Raw genomic sequence first — 24,970 nt, 5'->3', positions numbered from 1 at the left:
CTCAATATATACCCTCAGGACCACAAGGCACATGCCCACACATTAGCATAATTAGTCAAGGCCAAGCCACTCCATCAGCATAAACCATGCCTTGCTTTCCTCATTAATGAGGTGTCCGTTATCTAACCTTTCTGAGATAAGGTAGCCAGCAGCTGGTGGGAACCAAGGTCAGCATCTGCCTGTTATTATCCTTCTTCACTTTGCATTCCCACAGGAGTGGACTTGACAGAATCTCTCATTGCTCCCTTTCTGGATACAGTTTCCCTGCATGGAAACTGGGTAGGGTAGAGCTTGAATAAATGGTAGGAATTCATATGTCATCCCAATTCTGGATGTAGACAGGGCACAAGCACTAAGAGAACTGGAGTGCACTCCTGAGGCACACATTATAGCCACAGCTAATGCTGGCAGGAAGAAGGCCTTAGGCAGTAACTGACTTTGCAGCTCTGTCTAATATCCAAGTCTGTAAGTGGATGCATTTTGACATGGCTCCTTTTGCTGCGTGACTCTTCCTACCTGTGAGAAAAAGCTCTGTTGGTTCCACGAGACATTCCCAAACAATAGATATAACATTATATATAATAAGCATGTGCTGCTTGATCCACTGGATATTATGAATTTTGATGGTATTTCTTTATTTAAAACATGCCACCAAAGGTAAATATTTCATGGCCAGTGATCCCCAAACAATAGAATTTGATTTCTCATTTCCCAGATATGTGGGACTAAATCCATACCCAGTGCTCTGTAATAAAACACAGCTCATAAAATAATATTATGCTTTGGAATAAAAATATGACACATTACACACAGCATATAATTTACTCATTCTTGACTAAAGCATAAGTGATTGGAGGTGAATGCCACCTAGATGAACACTAATTACACCTTGCACCTTCATGAACACGCTGACCGAAGTACATGTCAGCCATGCACACAAGCAATTTGCTCTGAGCCACACAACATGGCTGTGGCAAACAAAGGAGGGGGAACAAGGTCTCTTTATCTCCTAGACTTTTTCTGAGCCAGCTTCTCACCAATCAGAAGTAAAAGCCATTTCTTACTTCATAGAGATAAAGCAAGTTGGTGTCAGTCATCCAGGGTGTTTTATGGGAGGTGTAACCTCTGCGTCACAGGACAATAAAAAGCTTTGTGTAAGTAAACACACAGATATTTATTAAATATGGTAAAACAAATTGAGCAGATGCAAGCCTCATGACTTCTAAAACAGCTTACTATCTGCACACCTTTAGCAAGGAACAGAGTACTACTCTTAAAATCATGCTTTTGTTGCATAAACCCTATTTTTTGGGGAAGCTTTTAGCTTCGCTGCAGTCAAGGGGACACAGTCTCAAGTTGTGTTGGGGGAAGTATAGGCTGGATGTTAGGAGGAAGTTCTTCACAGAGAGGGTGATTGGCATTGGAATGGACTGCTCAGGAAGGCAGTGGAGTCTCCATCCCTGGAGGTGTTCAAGCCAAGCCTGGATGAGGCACTTAGTGCCATGGTCTGGTTGACTGGACACGGCTGGGTGCTAGGTTGGCCTGGATGATCTTGGAGGTCTCTTCCAACCTGATTGATTCTATGATTCTATGATTTTGTACTACATTTTTTATGGTTCTTTAAATGACCACTGGGTGTCACAGTTATCAGCTGTAAACTTTACACTTGGAGGACTTTTCCAGGTTCATTTCAAAACAGATTCATAACATCAGAGATAAGACAAACTCCTATGTCTAGAATATTAATAGCCAACCCTGTTCTGAGACCAGGAAATGGTTTCCCCTCAAGAAACAGTACTGAGCATTAACACAAACTCTGTTGTTCTAGAAAGTGTAGCAAAATGAAGGCTTGTCCTTCAGATTTAGACTGCAGGGAAGATCCTGGCAATATTGCACATTGAGGAAGTATTTTTACTGTTAGAGTGTAAGGAGGTAATCCCAGACTTCATGGACCTGGGCTGCCCAGGGAGGTGGTGGAGCCACCGTCCCTGGAGGTGTTCAAGAAAAGACTGGATGAGGCACTTAGTGCCGTGGTCTGGTTGACTGGCTAGGGCTGGGTGCTAGGTTGGACTGGCTGATCTTGGAGGTCTCTTCCAACCTGGTTGATTCTATGACCTGAGGAATAATTTCCATAGGTTTTCTCTTTCCAAACGTAGGTGACAGGAGAATCGGTTATTTACTCTGCATTTTCAAGAAACTCATTCACTCAAAGAAAGTCTGAACATTTTGGCAGCATACATAACACTACAGCTTCAGGTCCCAGATCTCAGAATCACACAACCAGCAGAAGAACCTGAGTTACCATGGTTCTGAGTTTAAAAGTAAGTTTGTTTTCTTTATCACAGAAGAGAAAATGTGATGCTGGTATAATCAGTAAGTATTCGAGCTTGGCCAAAAAACAGCTTTAAATCATCTGAATTGCTTCATGTCTCTGGTTAGTTGTCTGATTGTGCTAGTTTGAAGCAGGCTGGAATGTTTTGGTGAGAAGGACTAGATCCTAGGCTGTGAAATCAAAACCAGAGTGATGTCTACTTCCCTCACAGGCTTGCTGAGATGTATAAAAATTTAAGTCAAACCATAGATAAGACAGCACCACTCTCGCTTGGGCTGCTGGCTGAGCTGCATCTTGCATCTCTCTAACCTCACCCTCCATTTTGGACTGATCCACTTTGCTTCCTAACCCCCCTGGTCAAACCTCCATTCTTCCTTGGGACTGGGGTAAGGTTGAGAGGTGTAGGGGGAAGGTGCAGGGGTGGTTGAGAGCCCTTCCTGGGGACTCAGGTTTCTGGGAGGGCTGCTGTGTTTCTGTATTACCTTTTACCTTGTCTATTTCTGTCTATAACTGTAACTACTATAACTATCTGTTTGTCTATTGTGCTAGCTGTAAATATAAGCTTCATTCATATTCCCAGAGCTGGCTGAGTCTAGTCTGGGTGATTTCTAAAGTGTGGGGGGGCAGGGAACACCCAAACCATCACACAGCTCCAAAGGGACAAGCCAGTGTTAAACCCACAAAGCATCCCACCAAATGAGGAGAGTATCTGGCTGGCAGGTTTTACACAGCCATGTGTATTGTATCTTTTACACCTGGAGTACTGGAGAGCTGCCTCACGATTCAGAGTGTAAGAAGCAGCAAATATTTGCAATTATGCAAGCTATCAAACTACATGATTTAAACCATAGCAACAAAGCTCCAGTTCAGACTCCATACCCTCTAAATGAACACCACCAGGAAGGGCTGGCACAGCTGTGGGCATTTGGGATAGGACATAGTGGACAGCTGAAGTGTGTCACAACAAGGAGGCTGCTGCTCCTAAGTGCCTGGGGCCACCACAATACAGGATGCTTGGGAGCCCTGTGTAGAACACATGGTAAGGGATACTGGTGTGGAGCATGTGCTGAGATCAATCAGAGACTCATGCTTGAGATCATTCTGGACAACAGAGGTTCTCAGATCTTTGCCAGGACCTGTAAGATGTCAAGAATTTCCTGGCATATATTGGAGTTCAACATATGAGGACTTAATGAAAGAACATGAACCTGATCCTAACTGCAGTCGCTGGGCAACTTCTAGCTGCTGCCACATGCCAAGTTTTCCCCTTAACCTACTGTTTCTTACCCATCTCTGACTTCAGAAATGCAAGGAACTAAAAATGGAAGCAGAGAACTAAGTTAATATCTGCCAATCAGGCTCGACAGAAGCACCTATGGTTCTTGGCCACAGTTCAGGTGGCAGGCAAGATACAGGCTGAGACATGGTCAGGTGAGACAGAAACGCCAAGCAAGCACTGTCATAAGAGATGTGTAACACATGGCAGGCACCAGCCTCACTGTTCTGCACTATGTTTAGGGCCTCAGATTGCCTTGAGCACATCACCCTGCCCTGCCCAGCATTTTCCAGCTCCTCCATTTCAGACACTGGCTGTCTGCTTGGCTAAAATGACTGTCACAGCCAGAAACTTTTTGTTTGCTTGTTTGTTTTAGGCTTGGGGCTTGAGGGCTTTTTTACTCATTTTGGGGGTTTTGGGGGTTTGTTTGGGATTTTTTTTGGGAGGTGTGGGGGGTTGGTTTTAGGGTTTTTCTTATTTCTTTAACCTATTTTCATCTAAGTCCAGGTGTACACAAAAAGGCACACTCCAAAGAATGTAAGCATTCTATAATGCAAAAAAAAAGATGGATGCAGAGAGGAAGAGAATGAAGCTGTTCTTCATGCCCAGCATGGCATGATAAGAAGTAATGGGTGTAAACTGCAGGTGGGAGGTTTAGATTAGACATTAGAAATGTCTTTTTAACAGAAGGCATAGTTAAAGACTTCAGTAGATTCCTTGAGGAGGCTCTGAAGGATTTCAGACCCAGGTTAGACAAACATTTATCAGGAATTATATTGGAATACACATTCAGACTGGAACAAAGAATGGATTGCTTGAAGTCCCTTTCAGCCTTGTTTTCCTGGGATTTTAAGATTCAAAGATGGACTATCTTCTGCCAGGGATCAGTCTTAAATAAATCCCATAAAACATCAATGGAAAAAAAACAATCCAAAACAAAACAGTTGTGGTTTGTTTTTTTTAACTATGACTATTCCAGTTCCCTCTCTCCTTACTCAAAAAAGCTCTCCCACTCTTCAACAGATCCAGCTGCAAAGCTGAAAGCAGCTGGTAAAATACTGAAAGCATTACACTAGCAGCACTGATAACCCTGTGGCAATAATAGAGCAAGTGAGCTGAAATCTCTATTTCTTTTGACCGAGTTCTCAACTCCTGTGTCCTTCTCTCCTCCCAACACAACCTAACACAATAACCAATTTTCTTAATTACTGGGGCTATTATGGACACTTTCATTAACATAGCAGGTGCAGTTATTTAGACCATTAATGTTCTACCAGCAGTGTAAGCTGGGAGTGACCCCACTGCAAATTAACAGTTCAGACACAAAAGGTGAATGGGGCTTTAAAATACAGCTGGAAATCTTCCACTGTACCCAAACAGGACTTAGTCCAGAGTCCTTGTCTGAAAGCTGCTCCCTTACACAAGTCACTTGAGTTGGAGGAGAAAAGTGTTACAGATTAATTCTGGTTTGTGGAGAAAAAAAGGCTCTTTTCTTCCAGCTGAAGTTAAAAGCTGCCAGCAGCATCAGCAAGCTATTTGGCCATTTTGGCCTGACTCCTCATGTGATCATGGGTTTTTTTTCTCCCTTTGACATTGTATTACTTCTATCAATTCAGTTACCAAAAGCTTCTCTGATCCAAATCTATTCTTTCTGCCCCTTCCCTTCACATTACTGTGCCATTATTTGTCTTTTCTTTCCCCTCCCCATCACTTCTCAACAACTTCCTTTCCAATAGTTTGAAAGACTGATGCCAAGACAAAAGCTATGGTGGAATCCTTCCTATTCAAGTTGTTCTGTTTACATTGCCTTGCCATTCAGTTTTCTCTTTCTAACCTGTAAGCTTACTCATTTTATGCTGGTACTAAAGACCCACAAAACCAGGGTTCACTTTGCCTGGCCCTAAAGGCCTTACTGCTACATGGATGTTAAAAATACTATGTTTCTCTACTGAAAGTAATGTAAAGTGATATCAGAGTGAGGCTACTACCACATAGAATCATAGAACAGTTTGAGTTGGAAGAGACCTGAAAGATCATCTAGTTCCAATTTCCCTGTGATGGGCAGGGACACCTTCCACTAGACCACATTGCTCAAGGTCCTGTCGATTCTGGTCTCCAGGGAGAGGACATCCACAACTTCCCTGGGCAACCTGTTCCAGTGTCTCACCACCCTCACTGTAAACACTTTGATCCTAATAGCCAGTCTAAATTTCCCTTTTTCCAGCTTAAAGCCACTCCCCCTCATCCTATCACTACAATCTCTTGTAAAAAGTCCCTCCTCAGCTTTCTTGTAGGTCTCCTTCAGGCCACTAAAAGGTCTCCCTGGAGCCTTCTCTTCTCAAGGCTGAAGAACAGCCCCAATTCTTGCACCCTGTCCTCAGATAAAGTGTTCCATCACTCTAATCATCTTCATGGCTCTACTCTGGACCCCTTCCAACAGTCTGATGTCCTTCTGCTGTTGAAGGTACCAGAACTGACCTGGAAACAGAAAAAAAATCACCTCCAGGAACATTTTTTTCTAAAATATTACTACAAAAATGCTACCAAGCAGGAGCTGCCAAAAAGAGAGTATGAGAAATCATACTGGGAATGCTCCTGTGCTGCTCACAACCCCACACTGACAATTACTGAGCACAGTACCAGCCACGGAGCAGTGGCCCACGGAGTTTGCATCACCTGTGCCACATATTCTGGATAATTTTGGTTTAGCTACCTGACTTATTACTCACATAAGCCTATAGTTAATTTAGGATATGACTGCACAGCTCAGTGCAGCACTCCTACCAACTAACTCCAAAACAAGATGCTGTATAGATGTGTCATCAGGGCACTCCACCCTGACTAATTAGCGCAGCAAGCAGATAGGAAGGCAGGCTGAGGCTGGGGACCTACAGCTTCCACAGCTCCAGCCCACAGTCCACTGACCCTGCAGGAACTGGGATGAGTAGCAGGCCAAAAGTTAGACCCATCTCACTTCAAAGACTTTAAGAAATAGCCTTTGGATGTCTGTGTAGAACATATGGATGTAAAGATAAGATCTGTTTCTCTTTGAGAGACCTCTTTAAGTGCAATTCTGGCCCTGCTTGACACAGCATCCCTTCTTCTTCACAGCCACCTAAATTGCTCTTCTTCCACAGAGTTACACAGATGGCAATGTGACCAGAATCTACAACAAGTTAGGTCTTATGTTCTTGTTGCTTAGTTATGTCATTCAGCAAATGCTAATTTGTTTCCATGGACCCTACTGTGACCTCACACCAATAAGAGCTACTAAAAAACTGCACTGAAGCCACTAGAATGACACAGTTGTGAGCCAAGTCTTTAACCAACATAAAACTCATTTAAGTAAATAAATAGCAGGCATAATACATCACCTGCCTGAACTTATTAAAATAGAAATCTATACTAAAAATTAGTTGGGGTAATGACTACAGGTCATACAGTGAACCTTACCCTCATATTATTTATTCTTCCTCACATTAAACTTCTTCAGTGTAAGGAAAGCAGCATTAAGCCACCCCTGGAGGTGTTCAAGAGGAGACTGTATGAGGCACTTGGTGCCATGGTCTAGTTGACTGGCTAGGGCTGGGTGCTAGGTTGGCCTGGATGCTCTTGGAAGTCTCTTCCAAGCTGGTTGATTCTATGATTCTATGAAAGCCAAGCAATTCCATGAAATCATTAGCTTCCCACCACAAACACAAATCAGACACACATAAAGAACAAAAAGCCAGTTTGGCAAGATATCATAATGCCAAGTCAGGTCAGTCAAGTTATAATAATTGCTAATTAATACCCTTCCAAGTTTCAGTGCTGTTTATTTGCATGTCGGTGTCACTCAGAACAATACAACACTCTTCCTTTCCAGCACCTGAAGAGGGCCTACAGGAAAGCTGGGGAGGCACTTTTTACAAGAACTCATAGTGACAGGACAAGGGGGAATGGATTGAAGATGGAAGAGTGGAAATTTAGACTGGGTATTAAGAAGAAATTCTTTACAGTGATGGTGGTGAAACACTGGAATAGGTCGCTCAGGGAGGTTGTGGATGTCCCCTCCCTGGAAGAGTTTAGGCCAGGTTGGATGATGCCTTGAGCAATGTGGTCTAGTGGAAGGTATCTGTGCTAGTTTGAAGCAGGCTAGAATGTTTTGGGTGAGAAGAACTAGATTACAGGCTGTGAATGAGAAACAGTGGTGATGTCTACTGCACTCATAGGCTTGCTGAGATGTATAAGAACAAGAGTATAAACACAGATAAGGCATTTGGCATTTTCTTTCTGATTAATCCACCTGCTTCCTAAACCCCCTTGGCCGACCCTCCATTCTTCCTTGGGGCACAAGGTAGAGGGGTGAGAGAAGGTGCAGGGGTGGTTGGGAGCCCCTCCTGGGGACTCAAGTTTCTGGGAGGGCTGTTGTGTTTCTGTATCACCTTTTACCTTGTCTATCTCTGTCTATAACTGTATATACTGTAAATATCTGCTTGCATCCTGTGCTAAACTGTAAATATAAGCTTCATTCAATTTCCAGATTGGCTCTGGGTGATTTCCAAAGTGTGGGGGAGTGGGGAACACCCAAATCACCACAGTATCCCTGCCCATGGCAGGGGAGCTGTAACTCCCTTCCAATGCAAACCATTCTATGAATCCATAATTCTTGTCTATAAAAACCTCCAAAAAAAAAAATAAAAGGAAAGAAAAGGTGTGGCTTGATCTGTACAAACAGAAATCCAATGTAATGACAAATAAAAATGGCAGTTGAACTACTCAGGAAAAGAAAAGCATAACTCTGCACAGGTTAAATACAACTGAAGTCAAGATTTCTACATCTGATTTTGATTAGCTTTAAGCAAGCAGCAAAAGTTCCGTATCTCAGAGGCTTTATATTGCCTTGCTGTCTTGGAGTCCTGAATACCCCAAAATTCCTCTCCCTCCCTGGTTTGAATGGGAGAGGAAAGGCATGAAAAACCTGTTTGCCTGCCCTGCAGGTGTGAAGTGGGGGAGCAAAGGGCCCTCTGGCACGAGGGGTGCCCTGTGCAGATGCCCGCACTGGGATCGGGCTGGGCATTGGCTGTGCTTCGCGCCTAGGCAGTGGCAACTCAGCTCTTTGTCTAGGAACACAGTCTCAAGTTGTGCCAGGGTAGGTATAGGCTGGATGTTAGGAAGAAGTTCTTCACAGAGAGAGTGATTTCCCATTGGAATGGGCTGCCCAGGGAGGTGGTGGAGGCACCGTCCCTGGGGGTCTTCAAGAAAAGCCTGGCTGAGGCACTTAGTGCCATGGTCTGGTTGATTGGTTAGGGCTGGGTGCTAGGTTGGACTGGCTGATCTTGGAGGTCTCTTCCAACCTGGTTGATTCTATGATTCTATGATTCTATAAATACTGGGGAGCTTCCCACCTTGGGGTGCTTGCCTTATAGTTCTCCCCAGCCTGGATGGTTCCTGCAGAGAGTCCCCTCGCACTGCAGAGGACAAGCTCCTGAGGGACAGGACCATCCCTGCCTAGGACAGCTTCCCACTACAAGCACCCTTTGTGCAAGCTCAATAGGCCTAAGGAGCCTCGGGTGGCTTTTGAAAGAGAGAGCTGACAAGCACCTGGGCTGCCCTCTCTCTCAGCCAGCCTGGCTCACCTGTGAGTAAACTTTCTACTCAGCCTGATTGATGCCGGGAAAGCTGTGTTTGTAGCTTAGCCTTTTCCATTTTCTGACTTCTAAAATAGCCAAATTTATCTGTGGTATCCTTGTAAGATCTTCTCAATCAAACTGAGCCTGTTAATTAAACTAAATTAATTTCTGTATCTAGTTTTGGGGGAAAGGTTTCAGGCAAATAAAATAATTCTATTTTTATATATATTCCTGACTTGGCCACGTTGATTCCCTGCCTCTACAACAGCTGTCCCTAAAAATGCTCCCTTTTGAAACACAGAGTAGCAATGTTCCCTATTACAATGGCCCAAGATAAAATTCAGCATATTGAGCTTTCTAGAAGACTTCATTTTAAAACTGAATATTCTATTTATGTTTGGGAAACACCTGATAGTGCAATAACTATGCACTATTATTCAAGAAAACCTGTTCCAAAAGTCATACAGGATCACAGGCTCACAGGGTGTTAGGGGTTAGAAGGGACCCAAGGAGATCATCGAGTCCAACCCCCCTGCCAGAGCAGGACAATCCTATCTAACACAGATCACACAGGAACACATCCAGACAGGCCTTGAAAGGTTCCAGAGAAGGAGACCTCACAGCCTCTCTGGGGAGCCTGTTCCAGTGTTCTGTGACCCTCACAGTAAAGAAGTTCCCCCTTGTGTTGAGGCGGAACCTCCTGTGCTGCAACTTACACCCATTGCTCCTTGTCCTATCCCAGGGAGCAGTGAGCAGAGCCTGTCCCCCCACTCCTGGCAGCCTTCAGATACTTAGAAACATTTATCAAATCCCCCCTCAGTCTTCTCTTCTCCAGACTAAACAGCCCCCAGGTCCCTCAGCCTCTCCTCATCAGCCATGCCCTCCTGTCCCCTAATCCCCATAGCCCTCCAATTGACCCTCCAGCACACAGTTGCTGTCTCTCCTGAGGATACCTTTAGAAATATGCCACTTCTTCAGGTGATCTGTGAGTACTGACCTCAACTTCCTTTCCTGGCCAGTATTCTCCTACAGCTGAAAATTAGGAATCATTATGAGCTTAAAGATAGATGATGACAGGTCACCAAAAAGTGATACGACAGTATGGCTCCAGCTTGGCTTCTGAGCTGCATGCATTTCACAAGGCACAGGTTGGCCTCCCAGTAACATGGCAGTAGTTGTTCAGCTGTCATGACTTACTGTGACTGTCAGAGGCACATTGGTATCTTGATGACATGATGACATAGTGCTAGAATTTAGGTCAGAATCTACCTCTTTTAACTCTACTCACCCACAAGTTAGTGACGTAGACTAATGTAGTCGAGTTTGGCTCTCCTTAATGCCAGTGGAGTAAGACACCAGAAGGTGATTCAGTCTGACCTCAGATTAAGTACCTGGGATGAATCACCTTTGCAGGTGCCTTCATCTCTCCAGAGGAAGCCTACAAAAATAGCTTGGGCTCAGTGCTTAGCTTAGAGCTGTATGAAGTCAAGCTAGATTAACATCATGGTTTTTAAAAGCAAAGTTCTATAAAGGTTTCCTGCCAATACTGTTGTTACAACAGCAGCAGCAAAACAGATTTATCAAGCTACCTACTTTGCATTTGTGTCAATGCTCCTGGCAAAATGAAATTTGTTCTGTTCAGCTGTGTCTTTGGCACCACACATCTTTGGCAGTGAACTTCTAACAACACATGGAGATTCTTTTAGCTTCGGGGGCAGAAGCTTTTGTTTTTTAGGAGAGAAAGCTCATCTTGGAATAAGTTGTCAAGGAAGATGGTGGAGGCACCATTCCTGGAGGTGTTAAAAAAACATGTGGATGTGGCACTTAGGGACATGATTTAAGGACCATGATAGGCTTAGGTTGATGGTTGGGCTCGATGATCTTGCAGGTCTTTTCCAAGTGAAACAGTTCTATGATCCTATGATCTTATTTCAGAATGCACTGTGATGTTTTGAGTACCCACAGTGTACAATATAGTTAGCTACTTGGAGGTGACAGCTTTGTTACAATTCATAATACCAGGTTCCAACTGTGAAAATGCAGCAAACAGTACTACCCTCAGAAGTATGTCTACACATGCACTGAAATATTTAAAAGACCAAGCCTTTGATCCTAGTTTTACAAAGCTTCTCTTTCCTCCTTCCAGCTGGAATTGCTTCCCACTGTGCCTCCTAGCACTGAGTGTATCCAGCATGACACACTTCTCTCTCAGATGTGGTGTTCTGAAGTGCTGTTAAATAGGAGATGCTTACAGAGGTGTCAGTACTTACAGAAAATGAGGAACTCATTCAAAACTTCTACAGATGTAATTGAATATATTGTAGCATCTTGTGCTGACAGATAAAAATAGAAATGACAATACACATGGTGTCCTTTCCCACTAGTCAAACTGGTAGTGAATAATGCAGCCAGATGAATGTCAGTAAAGCCTACCTACCACATCATGCTTCAGAAATCCTCTTGGCACTGCTCTTTAAGAGAGAAGCCACAGAAGCATAAAGGTGTAACTTGCATGTATTTGAAATTCACAGAGAGCATTGGGCTGGAAGAGACCTTCAAAGGTCATTTTGTCCAATGCCCCTGCAGTGAGCAGGGATACGTCCAAGTAAATCAGGCTGCCCAGGGCCACATCAAATCTGATCTTGAATGTTTTCAGGGATCAGGCCTCAATCATATCCTTGGGTAACCTGTTCCAGTATTTTACCACTCCCATTTTAAGGAACTTCTTCATTACATTTAACCTAGGTCTGCCCTGCTGCAGTGTAAAATCATTGTCCCTCATGATATCACTGCACGCCCTTCTAAACAGTCCTTCCCCAGCCTTCCCCTAGGTCTGCTTCACACATCAGAATGTAGCTATAAGGTTTCCCTGGAGCCTTTTCTTCTCCAGCCTGAACAGACCCAATTCTTTCAGCCTCTCTTTATAGGAGAAATGCTCAAGCCCTGTGATAATCTTTGTGGCCCTCTTCTGGACCCTCTGCTACAGATCCATGTTCTTCTCATCTTGAGGACTCCAAAGCTGGATGCAGTAGTCTAGGTGGAGTCTCACAAGAGCAGAGTGGCAGAATCACCTCTTGTTCAGATAGCCACTGAACCTCAAGAGATTCTCTTAGCCTACCTCCCCAGCCTGTCCAGGTTCCCCTGGCTGGCATCTCACCCTTCAGTCTTATCAAGCACACCACTCAGCTTAGTATCATCTGCAAATTTGATGATGGTGCACTCAATCTCACTGTCAATACCATTGATGAAGATATTGAACAGCACTGGTCCCCATACAGATCCTTTAGGGACGCCATTTGTCACCTGTCTTGAGCTGTTGACCACTATTCTTTGTATGAGATCATCCAACCAATTCCTTATCCATCAGACAGTTCACCCATCAAATCCACACCTCTCCAACTTAAAGAAAGATGTTGTGGGGGCCTGTATCAAAGGCTTTACAAAATCCCAGATAGATGACATCTGTTGCTCTCCTCTTGTCCACTGAAATGACTGTATTATTTGTGAGGTAAAGATTCAAATAAGACTTATTAGTCACTCTGAGCATGCATCAGTAAAAGCTATCTCTGCCTATATTCCACTGATTGTACCTTCTTCAGAAACCCAACTATTTTAGAAAACATGGGGAACATTACACTTTATATTTGAGAAACCAGCTTGGTTTAGGAACAGATTATTTAGTACCCAAATATATTAGCCAAAAAAACCCCACCAAACCACAAGCTGTGAGATACTAGGAGTCTTTGGAAAAAGATCTGAATACACTCTTCTGGAAATCCTAATGTGATGTTTAAAGGTCATCACATCACATGAATTTAACATTGTACTGCTCGTTGTTAGCTATAGAAGAAGCTTCTGTCTGTCTTGCACGAGTCTCCTCCTGAGAGCTTGAGTGATCACCCTTCAATGATGTGCAATGCTGCTAATGTCATGACTCTCTTTTTCCCTTCTGCATCTAAAGCCAGCATGGTTCTGGTGCAACATTCTTTCAAGTGTGTAGAAGAAGTAATTTTGTGCTGGGTTACTGGTGGAGTTGTTGTCACAAGAACTGTTTGAAAATGTCAGAGGTCTTTCTCAGGGAGGTGGTGGAGTCACTGTCCCTGCAGGTGTTCAAGCAAAGCCTGGCTGAGGCACTTAGTGCCATGGTCTGCTTGATTGGACAAGGCTGGGTGATAGGTTGGATTGGGTGATCACAGATCACAGGATGTCAGGGGCTGGAAGTGACCCAAAGAGATCATCCAGTTCAACCCCCCTGCCACAGCAGGACCACAAATTCCAGCTCAGGTCACTGAGGAACACATCCAGACAGGCCTTCAAAGTCTTCAGAAAAGGAGACTCCACAACCTCTCTGAGAAGCCTGTGCCAGTGCTCTGTGACCCTTACAGTCAAAAAGTTGCCCCTTGTGTTGAGGTGGAACCTCCTGTGCTGCAGTTTACACTCATTGCTCCTTGTCCTATATCCCAGGGAGTAAGCAACCAGAGCCTGTCCCAATGCTCTGGGACCCTGACAGGAAAGAAGTTCCCCCTTGTGTTAAGCTGGCACTTCTTGTGCTGCAGCTTACCTGGTTGATTCTATGATTAAGTATGAGAGCAAGTCCCAGAGCTGATGTACTGGAAAGTGGTTTTGAACTGGATAAAGATTTTTTTTCCCCCTATGTAAATGTATGGATCCACACAAAGGAATCTTTTCCCTGATTTTGTGGTTCTTTTTTTCTGACATAAACATGGCATACCAAGAAGGATGAAGAAGCTTGTACAGAAAGTTGTATTTACGCAAAGATAAAGGTGCAGCAAAAATCTAGGTCTTTCCCTTAAAATAACAGACACTTAAATAGTAGTGCAATGATTGATAAGTGTGGAACTCACCTTTAATCTCTTGTCCAAAGCAAGCAAGGAGGGGCAGCTCATTTGCTTTTTTTAAACAGACTTGGGAATATATTCCTGATGAAGAAGGAAAAAATAAAATATTACTAAGTAATCCCAAGGCTCCAAAAAGCTATTCACAGGCTTAATGTTAAGATGTAATCTGCTGGTGACTACGTAATAATTTCCCCTCTCTGCCCATTTCAGAGTGGATATGGGATACTAGGTCTACATGCCTGGTCTTGAATGTTTAGTTCCAAATGCAAGAGTTCACTACAGTACAACCCTCTAGGGAAAAGCAGAAAAGGCAGAAAAGAGAGAGGATAGTGTACATGTCATTCTGGCAGAGGCAGGTCTTAGTTTGATGGATAGACAATAGAAAGCGGTGTGTTACCCCACTCAGGGTTAGTCTCTAGGAGCTATGTGGGAATTGGCAGACACAATTAACATGCCTGAAATAACAATTGCCTTTAGAGCTTGCAAGAAGTAACAGGCAGGGGAGTGGCCCTCCAGTAGGAAAAGTAAAATAACTGCAACAGAAGAATAAATCTAATCTCACACAAAACCACTGATAACCCATCCCAGACCTGGAAATCGGCACACTAATATTAGGGGACACAAACTACAGGAGGCACCCTAAATCACAGCCTTGAAAAGCCCCACAGGACAAAAGCAGTGTAGGCTTGCTTTTCTGTGGAATACCTGACACCTCCTGCTGCACACAATACTCAGAAGGGGTTGAGAAAGTGTTAGAGTGAACATGTGGGGAAAAAAAAAAACAAAACCAGTCCTGGTTTCACTTAGAACTGAACTAATTCTGTTCAGTGATGTTACTTTTTGGCTCAGTCTCTTCTGAGTAATCACACTTTCTGAAGTTCACAGCATGTTTTCACAGGCAGTGTCTGCCTCTAGAAGTGCTAATGCTGTTGTTTATAGTTAGCACCAAGGATTGGTGTGCAGACCGAGGTCACTGCTGAATCTTATGTCCTACATTGGGGGTGCAGAAAAGATCACATCTGCAGGGAGGAGCAGACAGCACAGATGACCCTAAACTGATCAACAAGATATTCCATTCCTCATACCTCATAGTCAGTATAAAGCTAAGGGATGATGAGAATCAAGTTCTCTTCTTCAGTGGCTGGCATCTGAGGAGGACTCTGTCTGTTCTGCTTTTGGTTTTGATCTGTGTGTTCCTGAATCCAGCTCAAGAATCCAACTCCTGAATCAAGCTCTTGCTTGCCAGTTAGTCCAGTCTCGGACTTCCCCAGCGCCTGCCCACAGCATCAGTGCTGAAGGTAAAATAATTGCAGTTGGGTTAGTGGGTTCAGAATTGATTTTGCATAGGTTTGTACACACTTCATTTTATGGCTATTATTTTCACTGAAGCTGTTTTAGATTTCTTTCCAACCCAATTCTCTTTCTTATTCACTTTCTCCTACCCTCTGAGAAGGGTTAATAGAGAGCATCTGTCACACATGTAGTGGCCATCTCAACCCCAGCCCTTCACAAAGTCCAAGCACAGTGTTATTTAGTCTGTTGCAAGTGTGGAAATATCTCTTTGAAACACTGGCATGGTGGACTACCATCTTTCCAAATACTGGCTGAACATAACTTCCTAATACCTCTGAAAATCATGGGATTATAGAACTGTTGAGATTGGAAGAGACCTTCAAGACCATCAACTCCAACACTCACACAGAGCTCACAGTCCCACCAACAATGCTAAGCTACTATCACTAAACCACATCCTCCAGCACCAATCCACAGGTCTCTTAAGTCCAAGGACAGTGACTCCACCACCTCTCTGGGCAGCCTGTTTCAATGCTTGGTAACCATTACTGTGAATAAATGTTTCCTAATATCCAGCATTAACCTCCCTTGGCAAAGCTTTTCCTCTTGTCCTCTAACTTTCTTTGAGGGAGCAGTAGTGGGTGATGAAGCCTCCCCTTGGCCTCCTCTTCTTAAGACAATGACAGCTGTCAATTTCCTCAGATGTTCCTCATAAAACATGTTCAAGGCCCTTCACCAGCTTAGTTGCTCTTTTCTAGACACACTCCAGCAACTTAACACCCTTCTTGCAGTGAGAGGCACAAAACTGAACACAGTATTCAAGGTGTGGCCTCACCAGCACTAAATAGAGTAGGACAATCATGACTGATGTAACACAACATACACACAGACAGATTTTGCAGGCTGATATCTAGGATAGTTGCAGACAGATAAACCATGAATGCAAAACAAGTCTGACATCAGATTCACAGCACAGGCAATGTTGTCTTGCTATACACGCTCAGAGAAGTTGCATGGTAAGTGCCAGTCTGGCAACAGAACTCTTGCACATGCATGTGTTTGATCTGCCCATACAGAGAAGTCTGACTTCTCCCAATACAGAGCATCCTGTGCCATGCATAAAGACACCTGTGGCAACAGAAATACAGAGAAAGCCATGTCATGTCTGCTCTTCCTATGAAAAGCTGTATTGACCATGTAATAACGTGCCACACCCTGTGTGAAACAGGACTTTCCATACTACATGGGATCCACAGCACTTTTGGAGTCACTTTTTGTTACCACGTCACACTGTGATTGCTCAGCAGAGTGCAGAGGTCAACATCAGCACATGTACATGAATTGGACAGACAGAAAACACGGTGTGATTACCTAATGTTTAGTTAGGTCACAACAATAGCACTAATGCCCTTATCCTTGACACAAGCTCACCTACAAGACAACATGATGTCCCTACACAAACATAACTGAACTTAAAGGCCTAACTATCTTTTTTCAGTCAGCAGCACTCTTCCAAATGCCACAGCCTTTCAAATGTCATAGGGAGTGAACACACGAGGCTGGCCAGTTCCCTCAACGCTCAAATGCACACTATATGGTCCAGTAGACTTTTATATGCCCAGTCTAACTCAGTGGATTTTATCCTACTGTGGTAGTCTTCCTCTCCCACCAAACTCTGCAGCAGACATAAAAGCTTTTTTCCAGTAAAGGCCAAAGTGAAGGAGGCCTTGAGTATCTCAGCCTTTACCTTTACCACCAAGTCAATCACACAATTCTGCAGCATGCCCACCTTTCCCCTTGCCTTCCTTTGGCTGCCAATGCACCTGTAGAAGCCCTTTTTGTTGTACCTCATAGAATCATAGAATCAACCAGGTTGGAAGAGACCTCCAAGATCATCCAGGTCAACCTAGCACCCAGCCCTATCCAGTCAACTAGATCATGGCACCAAGTGCCTCATCCAGTCTTTCCTTGAACACCTCCAGGGATGGTGACTCCACCACCTCCTCATGTTCTCATTCAGGTGCATCTCCAGCCATCCTTTGGCTTTTCATTCCTTTAATGGAATATCAACCACCCTCTACATAAACTGATGGAATCACTACTTTAACTCGTTCACAAATCTCCAATCTGATGAATGCTTTCTAGAAATGCTGTTTAAGGAAGATGGTTGCTTTCAATCCATATCTCATCTTTGGAAAGTTGCCAGATATGCAGATGCCTGTTCAAGCATTTCTTTAACTGGCACTATGGAAAATGTCATTGTTCTAAATTATTATTTCTTCCTCTGTCCCTTGCCGTTAGTTGGTTTGTTTCCAGTAACCTCAAATTTGGAGCAGAAGAAAAGGAAAAGTATAGACACATACACATGATAGGAGGGAATCAAATGATTCATTACCTTCAACATGTAGCTTTGACTATTTATCCATCCCTCCAGGATTTTCTCTAACACGTTGTAACATTTCAGCTTAACCAAAGCAGCGTCACACAGTTATCATCAAAAACTCTTAATGAAAGAGTTCCTTCCTATTATTCAGGTCTGGGCTTCCTGCTTCATAACTGAAAAAAAAAACCCCAAAAAGATTAACTAAGGTTTCATTAGTCAGCCCATAAATTAGAAATTCAAAATGGCTTGGTTTTGTTTTTGTTCTTTGCTTTCTAGACATAGAAAAAGGGAAGTGCTTCTTGCTTCTCAAGCGTTTCTATTTGGCCTAGAACGTCTCAAGACAGTTTTCTTACACACAAAGATACCACTTGTTCAACATATTTTGCACTTCAGAGAATCACAGAAGTGTTTTGGTTGGAAAGGACCTCTAAGATCAGTAAGTCTATCCATCAACCTAAGACCATCATGATCATTACACCATGTCCTGAAGTACCACGTTCACACATTTCTTGAACATGTCCAGGGACAGTGACTCCACTGTCTCCCTGGGCAGCCTGTTCCAATGCCTGACCACTCTTGCAGAGAAGAAATTCTTCCTAATATCCAACCTAAGCCTCCCCAGGCACAAGTTCAGGCCATTTCCTCTTGTTCTAGCACTTGATACTAGGCAGAAGAGATCAATCCCCACCTCAATCTGACAGCCTTATGGGAGTTGTCAAGAGCAATGAAGTCTCTCCTCAGTTTCCTTTTCTCCAGTTCCCTCAGCTGATCCTGATAATGCTTCCTCTAGACCCTTTACCAGCTTTGTTGCCCTTCTCTGGACATGCTCCAGCACCTCAATGTCTTTCTTCATCACAGAATCATCATCATAGAATCCTCATAGAATCAACCAGATTGGAAGAGACCTCCAAGATCATCCAGTCCAAATAGCACCCAGCCCTAGCCAGTCAACCAGACCATGGCACTAAGTGCCTCAGCCAGGCTTTGCTTCAACACCTCCAGGGACAGTGACTCCACCACCTCCCTGGGCAGCCCATTCCAATGCCAATCACTCTCTCTGACAAGAACTTCCTCCTAACATCCAGCCTAGAACTCCCCTGCCACAACTTGAGACTGTGTCCCCTTGTTCTGGTGCTGGTTGCCTGGGAGAAGAGACCAACCCCACCTGGCTACAGCCTCCCTTCAGGTAGTTGTAGACAGCAATGAGCTCTGCCCTGAGCCTCCTCTTCTCCAGGCTGCACACCTCCAGCTCCCTCAGCCTCTCCTCATAGGATTTGTGCTCCAGGTCCCTCATCAGCTTTGTTGCCCTTCTCTGGACACCTTCCAGCATCTCAACATCGTGTAGTGAATGGCCCAAAACTAAATCCAGCATTTGAGGTGCAGCCTCACCAGTGCTGAGTACAGGGACATGATGACTCCTCTACTCCTGCTGGCCACACTATTCCCGATCCAGGCCAGGATGCTGTTAGCCTTTGCAGTCACCTGAGCACACTGCTGGCTCCTGTTCAGCTGGCTGGTCATTTCACTGGTTGGTTGTGATATGGAGTGATTGGTCTCACCAGTCTACTGAAATTTCACAGTAACTAAAAAGTGTTTCTTCAACAGTTCTTCTATTAAAGACATGAGCCTGTACAACAGGGAGTAGCTGGAATTACTCCTTAGTCAAATCAGGGCATATTCTGCATGGCTCTGTATGATCCCTCTGCTTCAGTAACATGGTTGGTATTGGCTACCTCAATACAAGAGGGATGTGGAGGTGCTGGAGTGAGTGCAGAGGAGGGCAAGGAAGCTGTGAAGGGCCTGCAGAATGAATCTTAAGAAGAGTAACTGAAGGAGCTGGGGATGGTTAGTGTGAGGAAGAGGAGGCTGAGGGGAGACCTCATTGATGTCTACAGCTACCTGAAAGGACCTTGTGGAGAGGTTGGTGCTGGTCTCTTCTCACAGGTGAACAGTGATAGAACAAGAGGGAATGGCCTCAAGCTGCCACTGGGTAGGTTTAGGACATGAGGATATTTTCCAGCAAGAGTGGTCAGGCACTGGAATGTGCTGTCCAGGGAGGAGGTGGAGTCACTACCTCAGGATGTGCTTAAAAGTCCTTTGGATGTGATGCTTGGGGATATGGTTTAGGGTTCACCTTTCAGAGTAGGGATGTGGGTTGGACTTGGTGCTCCTGAGGGGCTTTGCCAACCAGAATGTTTCTGGGACTCTGTGAAATAACAACTGCATTTAAAGTTGCCTAAATTTGTCTCAAAAATTCCTCTTCTGGGTGCTTATTTTGTTGAACTGCTGCATTTATTCTCTAATTTTGGGACATCTTTCCTCATGACAACAGTTAGACATTGGAATAATCTCCCAAGGGAAGCAGTGGATTCCCCAGCACTGGAAAGTCTTAAGACTCAGCTTGACAGGGTGCTGGGCCATCTTGTTTGAACCAACCTATCAAGGTTGGGCCAGATGATCCTTAGTGTCCCTTCCAACCTGGCATTCTGTGATTCTGTGAAACTTTGAAGGTGTCTAAGTATGATAAATGCATAGGTTTGCTGTTTTAATAGAATCCTCTGCCACAAGTGAGATGTGGTTTGTATTTACTAGCTGATTTGTCTAATTGCTCCCAAATCTGCACACTTATTTGAGTTGTCTTTAAATGTGCCCTCTTTCATAAGGGTGTGGAATAGAATTAGGATTCAAATCAGGACTTGGCCGATGACAGACTGCTAAAACATAGTGTCACTGCCCTTTTCCTGATTCTCTTTTCCCTTGCTGTAACATAGGGAGGAAGGACTGCCAGCCACAGATCTATCTCTCAGGACCTCCACCTGGTGACTGGGAAAAGCCTAGGTGAAGGAAAGACTTTCCCTATGACTAGGAAAGCCAAGAGCTGCTCTGGGAATCCCATGTCAGGTAGGGTCTGGCTGAAGCATGCCCTTTACAGCTAGGACTATGAATCATTCCCTTTCTACCTTCAGGTTAGCTAGGATCCTGAGAAACTTTCAGATCTCAAACTATCTCCCTCTGTCACAGGAGCCCAGGGCCTACACCACCCTAGCAATATCGATCTCCTTCCTCCAGCTATTTGCATTGTTGCTGGGATACCTCCCCCCTCAAGGAAGGCAATGAGGGGTAGTGGCAAGAACTTGCACTGAGATTAATGCAGCAGAATGTAGAATCACAAAACCATGAAATGATTGCATTTGGAAGAGATCTCCAAGGTCATCAGGTTCAAGCATGAACCCAACATCACCATGCCCACTAAACCATGCCTCAAAGGGCCACATCTACACATTCTTTAAACACTTCCTGGGAGGGAGACTACCACTTTCCCTGGGCAGCCTGTTCCAATGCCTGTACCTCTTAAAGGTTATATTTTATGTTCTTTTGAGCTCAAACACTACTCTTACTGCCCGAGAGTATTTAATTGAAATGAATGGAGGAAACTCTGAACCCATGAGGCATTTTTTTTACCACAGACAGGTATGTAGAGTCACTTGCCCATATAATATCATCCAGCTACAGCAAAGGGATTCCACATTTGGAATCTGACACTGTCCCCCACAGCAAACTGCTGGCTAAGCTGTCAGCCCATGGCTTGGATGGCAACACTCTGTGCTGGGTTAGGAACTGGCTGGAGGGCCAAGCCCAGAGAGTGGTGGTGAATGGTGCCACATCCAGCTGGCAGCTGTCACTAGTGGTGTCCCTCAAGGATCAGTGCTGGGCCCCATCCTCTTTTAACATCTTCATAGATGATCTGGATGAGGGCATGGAGTCAGTCATCAGCAAGTTTGCAGATGACACCAAGCTGGGGGCAGATGTGGCTGGGTTGGAGGGCAGAAGGGCTCTGCCCAGGGAGGTGGTGGAGTCGCTGTCCCTGGGGCTGTTCAAGGCAAGACTGGACGTGGCACTTGGTGCCATGGTTGAGTTCTGTGGTAAAGGGTTGGACTTGATGATCTGAGGTCTCTTCCAACCTTGATGATACTGTGATAAATTTCTTTTATGACAAATACTCTTCACAAAGTCATCAAGACAGGAGCTGATGCGTGGGAGCAGCAGGCTGTGCACGGGTAATGAAGTCATTGCCCAAGGAAGGTTAGGTTTTCCAGATGTGTGGCAAGGCAAGTAGCAGAGGGGGCAGCAATGCAAAGTGACACGGTGAGAAGAGGTTTTAACTCCCATCCTGGACACTGAGGCACAGGGCAGGGCATGGGCAACTTTATCATAGTATCATAGTATCATCAGGGTTGGAAGAGACCTCACAGATCATCAAGTCCAACCCTTTACCACAGAGCTCAAGGCCAGACCATGGCACCAAGTGCCATGTCCAATCCTGCCTTGAACAGCCCCAGGGACGGCGACTCCACCACCTCCCCGGGCAGCCCATTCCAGTGTCCAATGACTCTCTCAGGGAAGAACTTTCTCCTCACCTCCAGCCTAAATCTCCCCTGGTGCAGCCTGAGGCTGTGTCCTCTTGTTCTGGTGCTGGCCACCTGAGAGAAGAGAGCAACCTCCTCCTGGCCACAACCACCCCTCAGGTAGTTGTAGACATCAATGAGGTCTCCCCTGAGCCTCCTCTTCTCCAGGCTAACCAATCCCAGCTCCCTCAGCCTCTCCTCATAGGGCTGTGCTCAAGGCCTCTCCCCAGCCTCGTTGCCCTTCTCTGGACACGCTCAAGCATCTCAATGTCCCTCCTAAACTGGGGAGCCCAGAACTGAACACAGGACTCAAGGTGTGGTCTAACCAGTGCAGAGTACAGGGGCAGAATGACCTCCCTGCTCCTGCTGGCCACACCATTCCTGATGCAGGCCAGGATGCCACTGGCTCTCTTGGCCACCTGGGCACACTGCTGGCTCATGTTCAGGCGGGTATCTCCCTGAAAACCCAGTCTTGCTCTCTAGAATTCACTTGCAGGTGCCTTTATTATGCATCTCTCTGTACTGTTCCTGTCATCTTTACCCAAATAGTTGAATTATAGATTCAGTGATGGCCTGACCTGGGAAGGCAGAAAGCTAAGGAAGAACTCAAGAAGGCTGAAAAGGCAGAGTAATGGACACATGAGGAGATGCAGTAGCAGTGAAGCAGCTTAAACACAAGTATTGTGTTCTCCAGCAAGGGCTGGTGAGCTAAGGAACACAAAATTGACACGCTCCTCTCTCCAGAAGAACAATGTTGAAGTTAATTGGACAGCCACACGTGGGAACTGCTCAGTGACAAAGCTCTTTCCAGCTTCTCTCTCTGGTGTAAGAGCTGTTATCAACTATGCTCTGAGGCCTCTATAAATGGCCAAGGTAGGGTATCTTCTTCAACTGGCCAGTTGGAATCTCATCTCCCCCCCTGGTTTCACTCTTTACACAGATTTTTTCTCTTCAGAGACTTCTCCACTGGTCTTTGGCCTATGGTTTCCCTCAGTCAGATTTGTTCAGAGTTCCAGTTTAAAGAAAGTACTGTTGTCCTGCCTTATCATTTTAACTTAAGTTGGTAAACATTCATTACTCCTAAAGCCTCAGCTTCTAAAGGAGATGATTAGATCACAGTATCACCAAGGTTGGAAGAGACCTTGATGATTCAAGTCCAACCCTTTACCACAGAGCTCAAGGCCAGACCATGGCACCAAGTGCCACGTCCAGTCCTGCCTTGAACAGCTCCAGGGATGGCGACTCCACCACCTCCCCGGGCAGCCCATTCCAGTGTCCAATGACTCTCTCAGGGAAGAACTTTCTTCTCACCTCCAGCCTAAATCTCCCCTGGTGCAGCCTGAGGCTGTGTCCTCTTGTTCTGGTGCTGGCCACCTGAGAGAAGAGAGCAACCTCCTCCTGGCCACAACCACCCCTCAGGTAGTTGTAGACAGCAATGAGGTCTCCCCTGAGCCTCCTCTTCTCCAGGCTAACCAATCCCAGCTCCCTCAGCCTCTCCTTGTAGGGCTGTGCTCAAGGCCTCTCCCCAGCCTCATTGCCCTTCTCTGGACACGCTCAAGCATCTCAATGTCCCTCCTAAACTGGGGGGCCCAGAACTGATGTTAATATCAGCTACCATTAAGGGGAAAAAAAGAAAACAAACAAACAAAAAACCCCCCCAAACCACCAAAACTTTATCTTTGGGTTTCGGTGAAAAGCTTGAGAGGGGACACAGTCTCAAGTTGTGCCAGGGTAGGTATAGGCTGGATATTAGGAAGAAGTTCTTCACAGAGAAAGTGATTTCCCATTGGAATGGGCTGCCCAGGGAGGTGGTGGAGGCACTGTCCCTGGGGGTCTCAAGAAAAGACTGGATGAGGCACTTAGTGCCATGGTCTGGTTGATTGGCTAGGGCTGGGGGATAGGTTGGACTGGATGATCTTGGAGGTCTCTTCCAACCTGGTTGATTCTATGATTCTATGATTCTATGAACATTCCAGGCTGTCAACCAAATAGCACATAACATATTCAAGAGACTAACTTTTTTAATACCAAGATTTCACTCCTCTCCTGACTTTCGATCAGACTTGCCTGATGACTTGAGTTTACTCTCTACTGCACCGAAGGGGACAGGAGAGAGAGACCTCAGGCAGAGCCTGGGGACCCCTAAAATGCCCAGTGTCCTAACAGGGGTGCCTCAATTTCCAACACCCCTGGAAGACCTATGGCTAAAACCATTTTTTTTCCCTTCTGCTTCCATGCCAACGCATACAGCAACTACAAAAGACAAGACCAGTGAGCCTGAACCTTTCCAGCAATCAACCTGGGCAACGTCAGGATGTGATTTCATTGAGCATTTCTGCTTTTTTCTTGAGAACCCCGAACAGATTGCTTCAGGAAATTACTGTAACCCTCTTCTGCCCAGTCAGCCTCACCGCATTGGCGAGGCGAGCAAACCCACCAAGATGCGTTCACGCAGTGGGAGCTGGCTGCTCATCGTCTGTGGCCGCCACACACCTTCACACTTCTCCACCGTCGAGCTTTCTGCCCCAGCACTCAGAGGTGCGGGGACACGCCGGGCACAGGCACAGGACCCCCCGGATCCCTCCCTGACAAGACTTCTACGGCCCTCACAGGCGTCGCTGGAGCCCTGCCCCGAAGGCCGGCCGGTGGCGGCCCGGGAGTCGCTAGCGGGGCGTCGGCGGCGACCCCGGAGGGCTGGCGCCGCCAGCGCCCCCCAGCACCCACAGGGCCGGTACCCCACCCCCCGCCCCGGGCGGCGGAAGTGTGTGTAGGGGGCAGTATAGGAATTTCCTGTGACGTCCCGGCCCGG

General features: G+C 45.4%; 1 long non-coding RNA gene across 3 annotated transcripts; it reads right to left on the bottom strand.

Annotated features, from left to right (window-relative positions):
• On the bottom strand, positions 1 to 24,901 carry LOC135186661 (uncharacterized). 3 transcript variants are annotated; one of them, XR_010307075.1, is made up of 6 exons: positions 24,599 to 24,901; positions 17,768 to 17,928; positions 15,165 to 15,371; positions 14,086 to 14,160; positions 1,065 to 1,125; positions 1 to 516 (listed from the first exon to the last, which is right to left on the bottom strand). It is a non-coding gene; the product is annotated as an uncharacterized LOC135186661 (long non-coding RNA). The 3 variants fall into 3 exon arrangements; XR_010307073.1 differs by having other exon boundaries at positions 1 to 1,125; XR_010307074.1 differs by having other exon boundaries at positions 1 to 1,125; positions 24,655 to 24,901.
• Between the last annotated feature and the right edge of the window lie 69 nt (positions 24,902 to 24,970).

Source organism: Pogoniulus pusillus, chromosome 25 (assembly GCF_015220805.1).
Source record: "Pogoniulus pusillus isolate bPogPus1 chromosome 25, bPogPus1.pri, whole genome shotgun sequence".
NCBI lineage: Eukaryota > Metazoa > Chordata > Aves > Piciformes > Lybiidae > Pogoniulus > Pogoniulus pusillus.
Note: the sequence above shows the minus strand (reverse complement) of the source record. Positions and strands in the feature narration are given on the sequence as shown.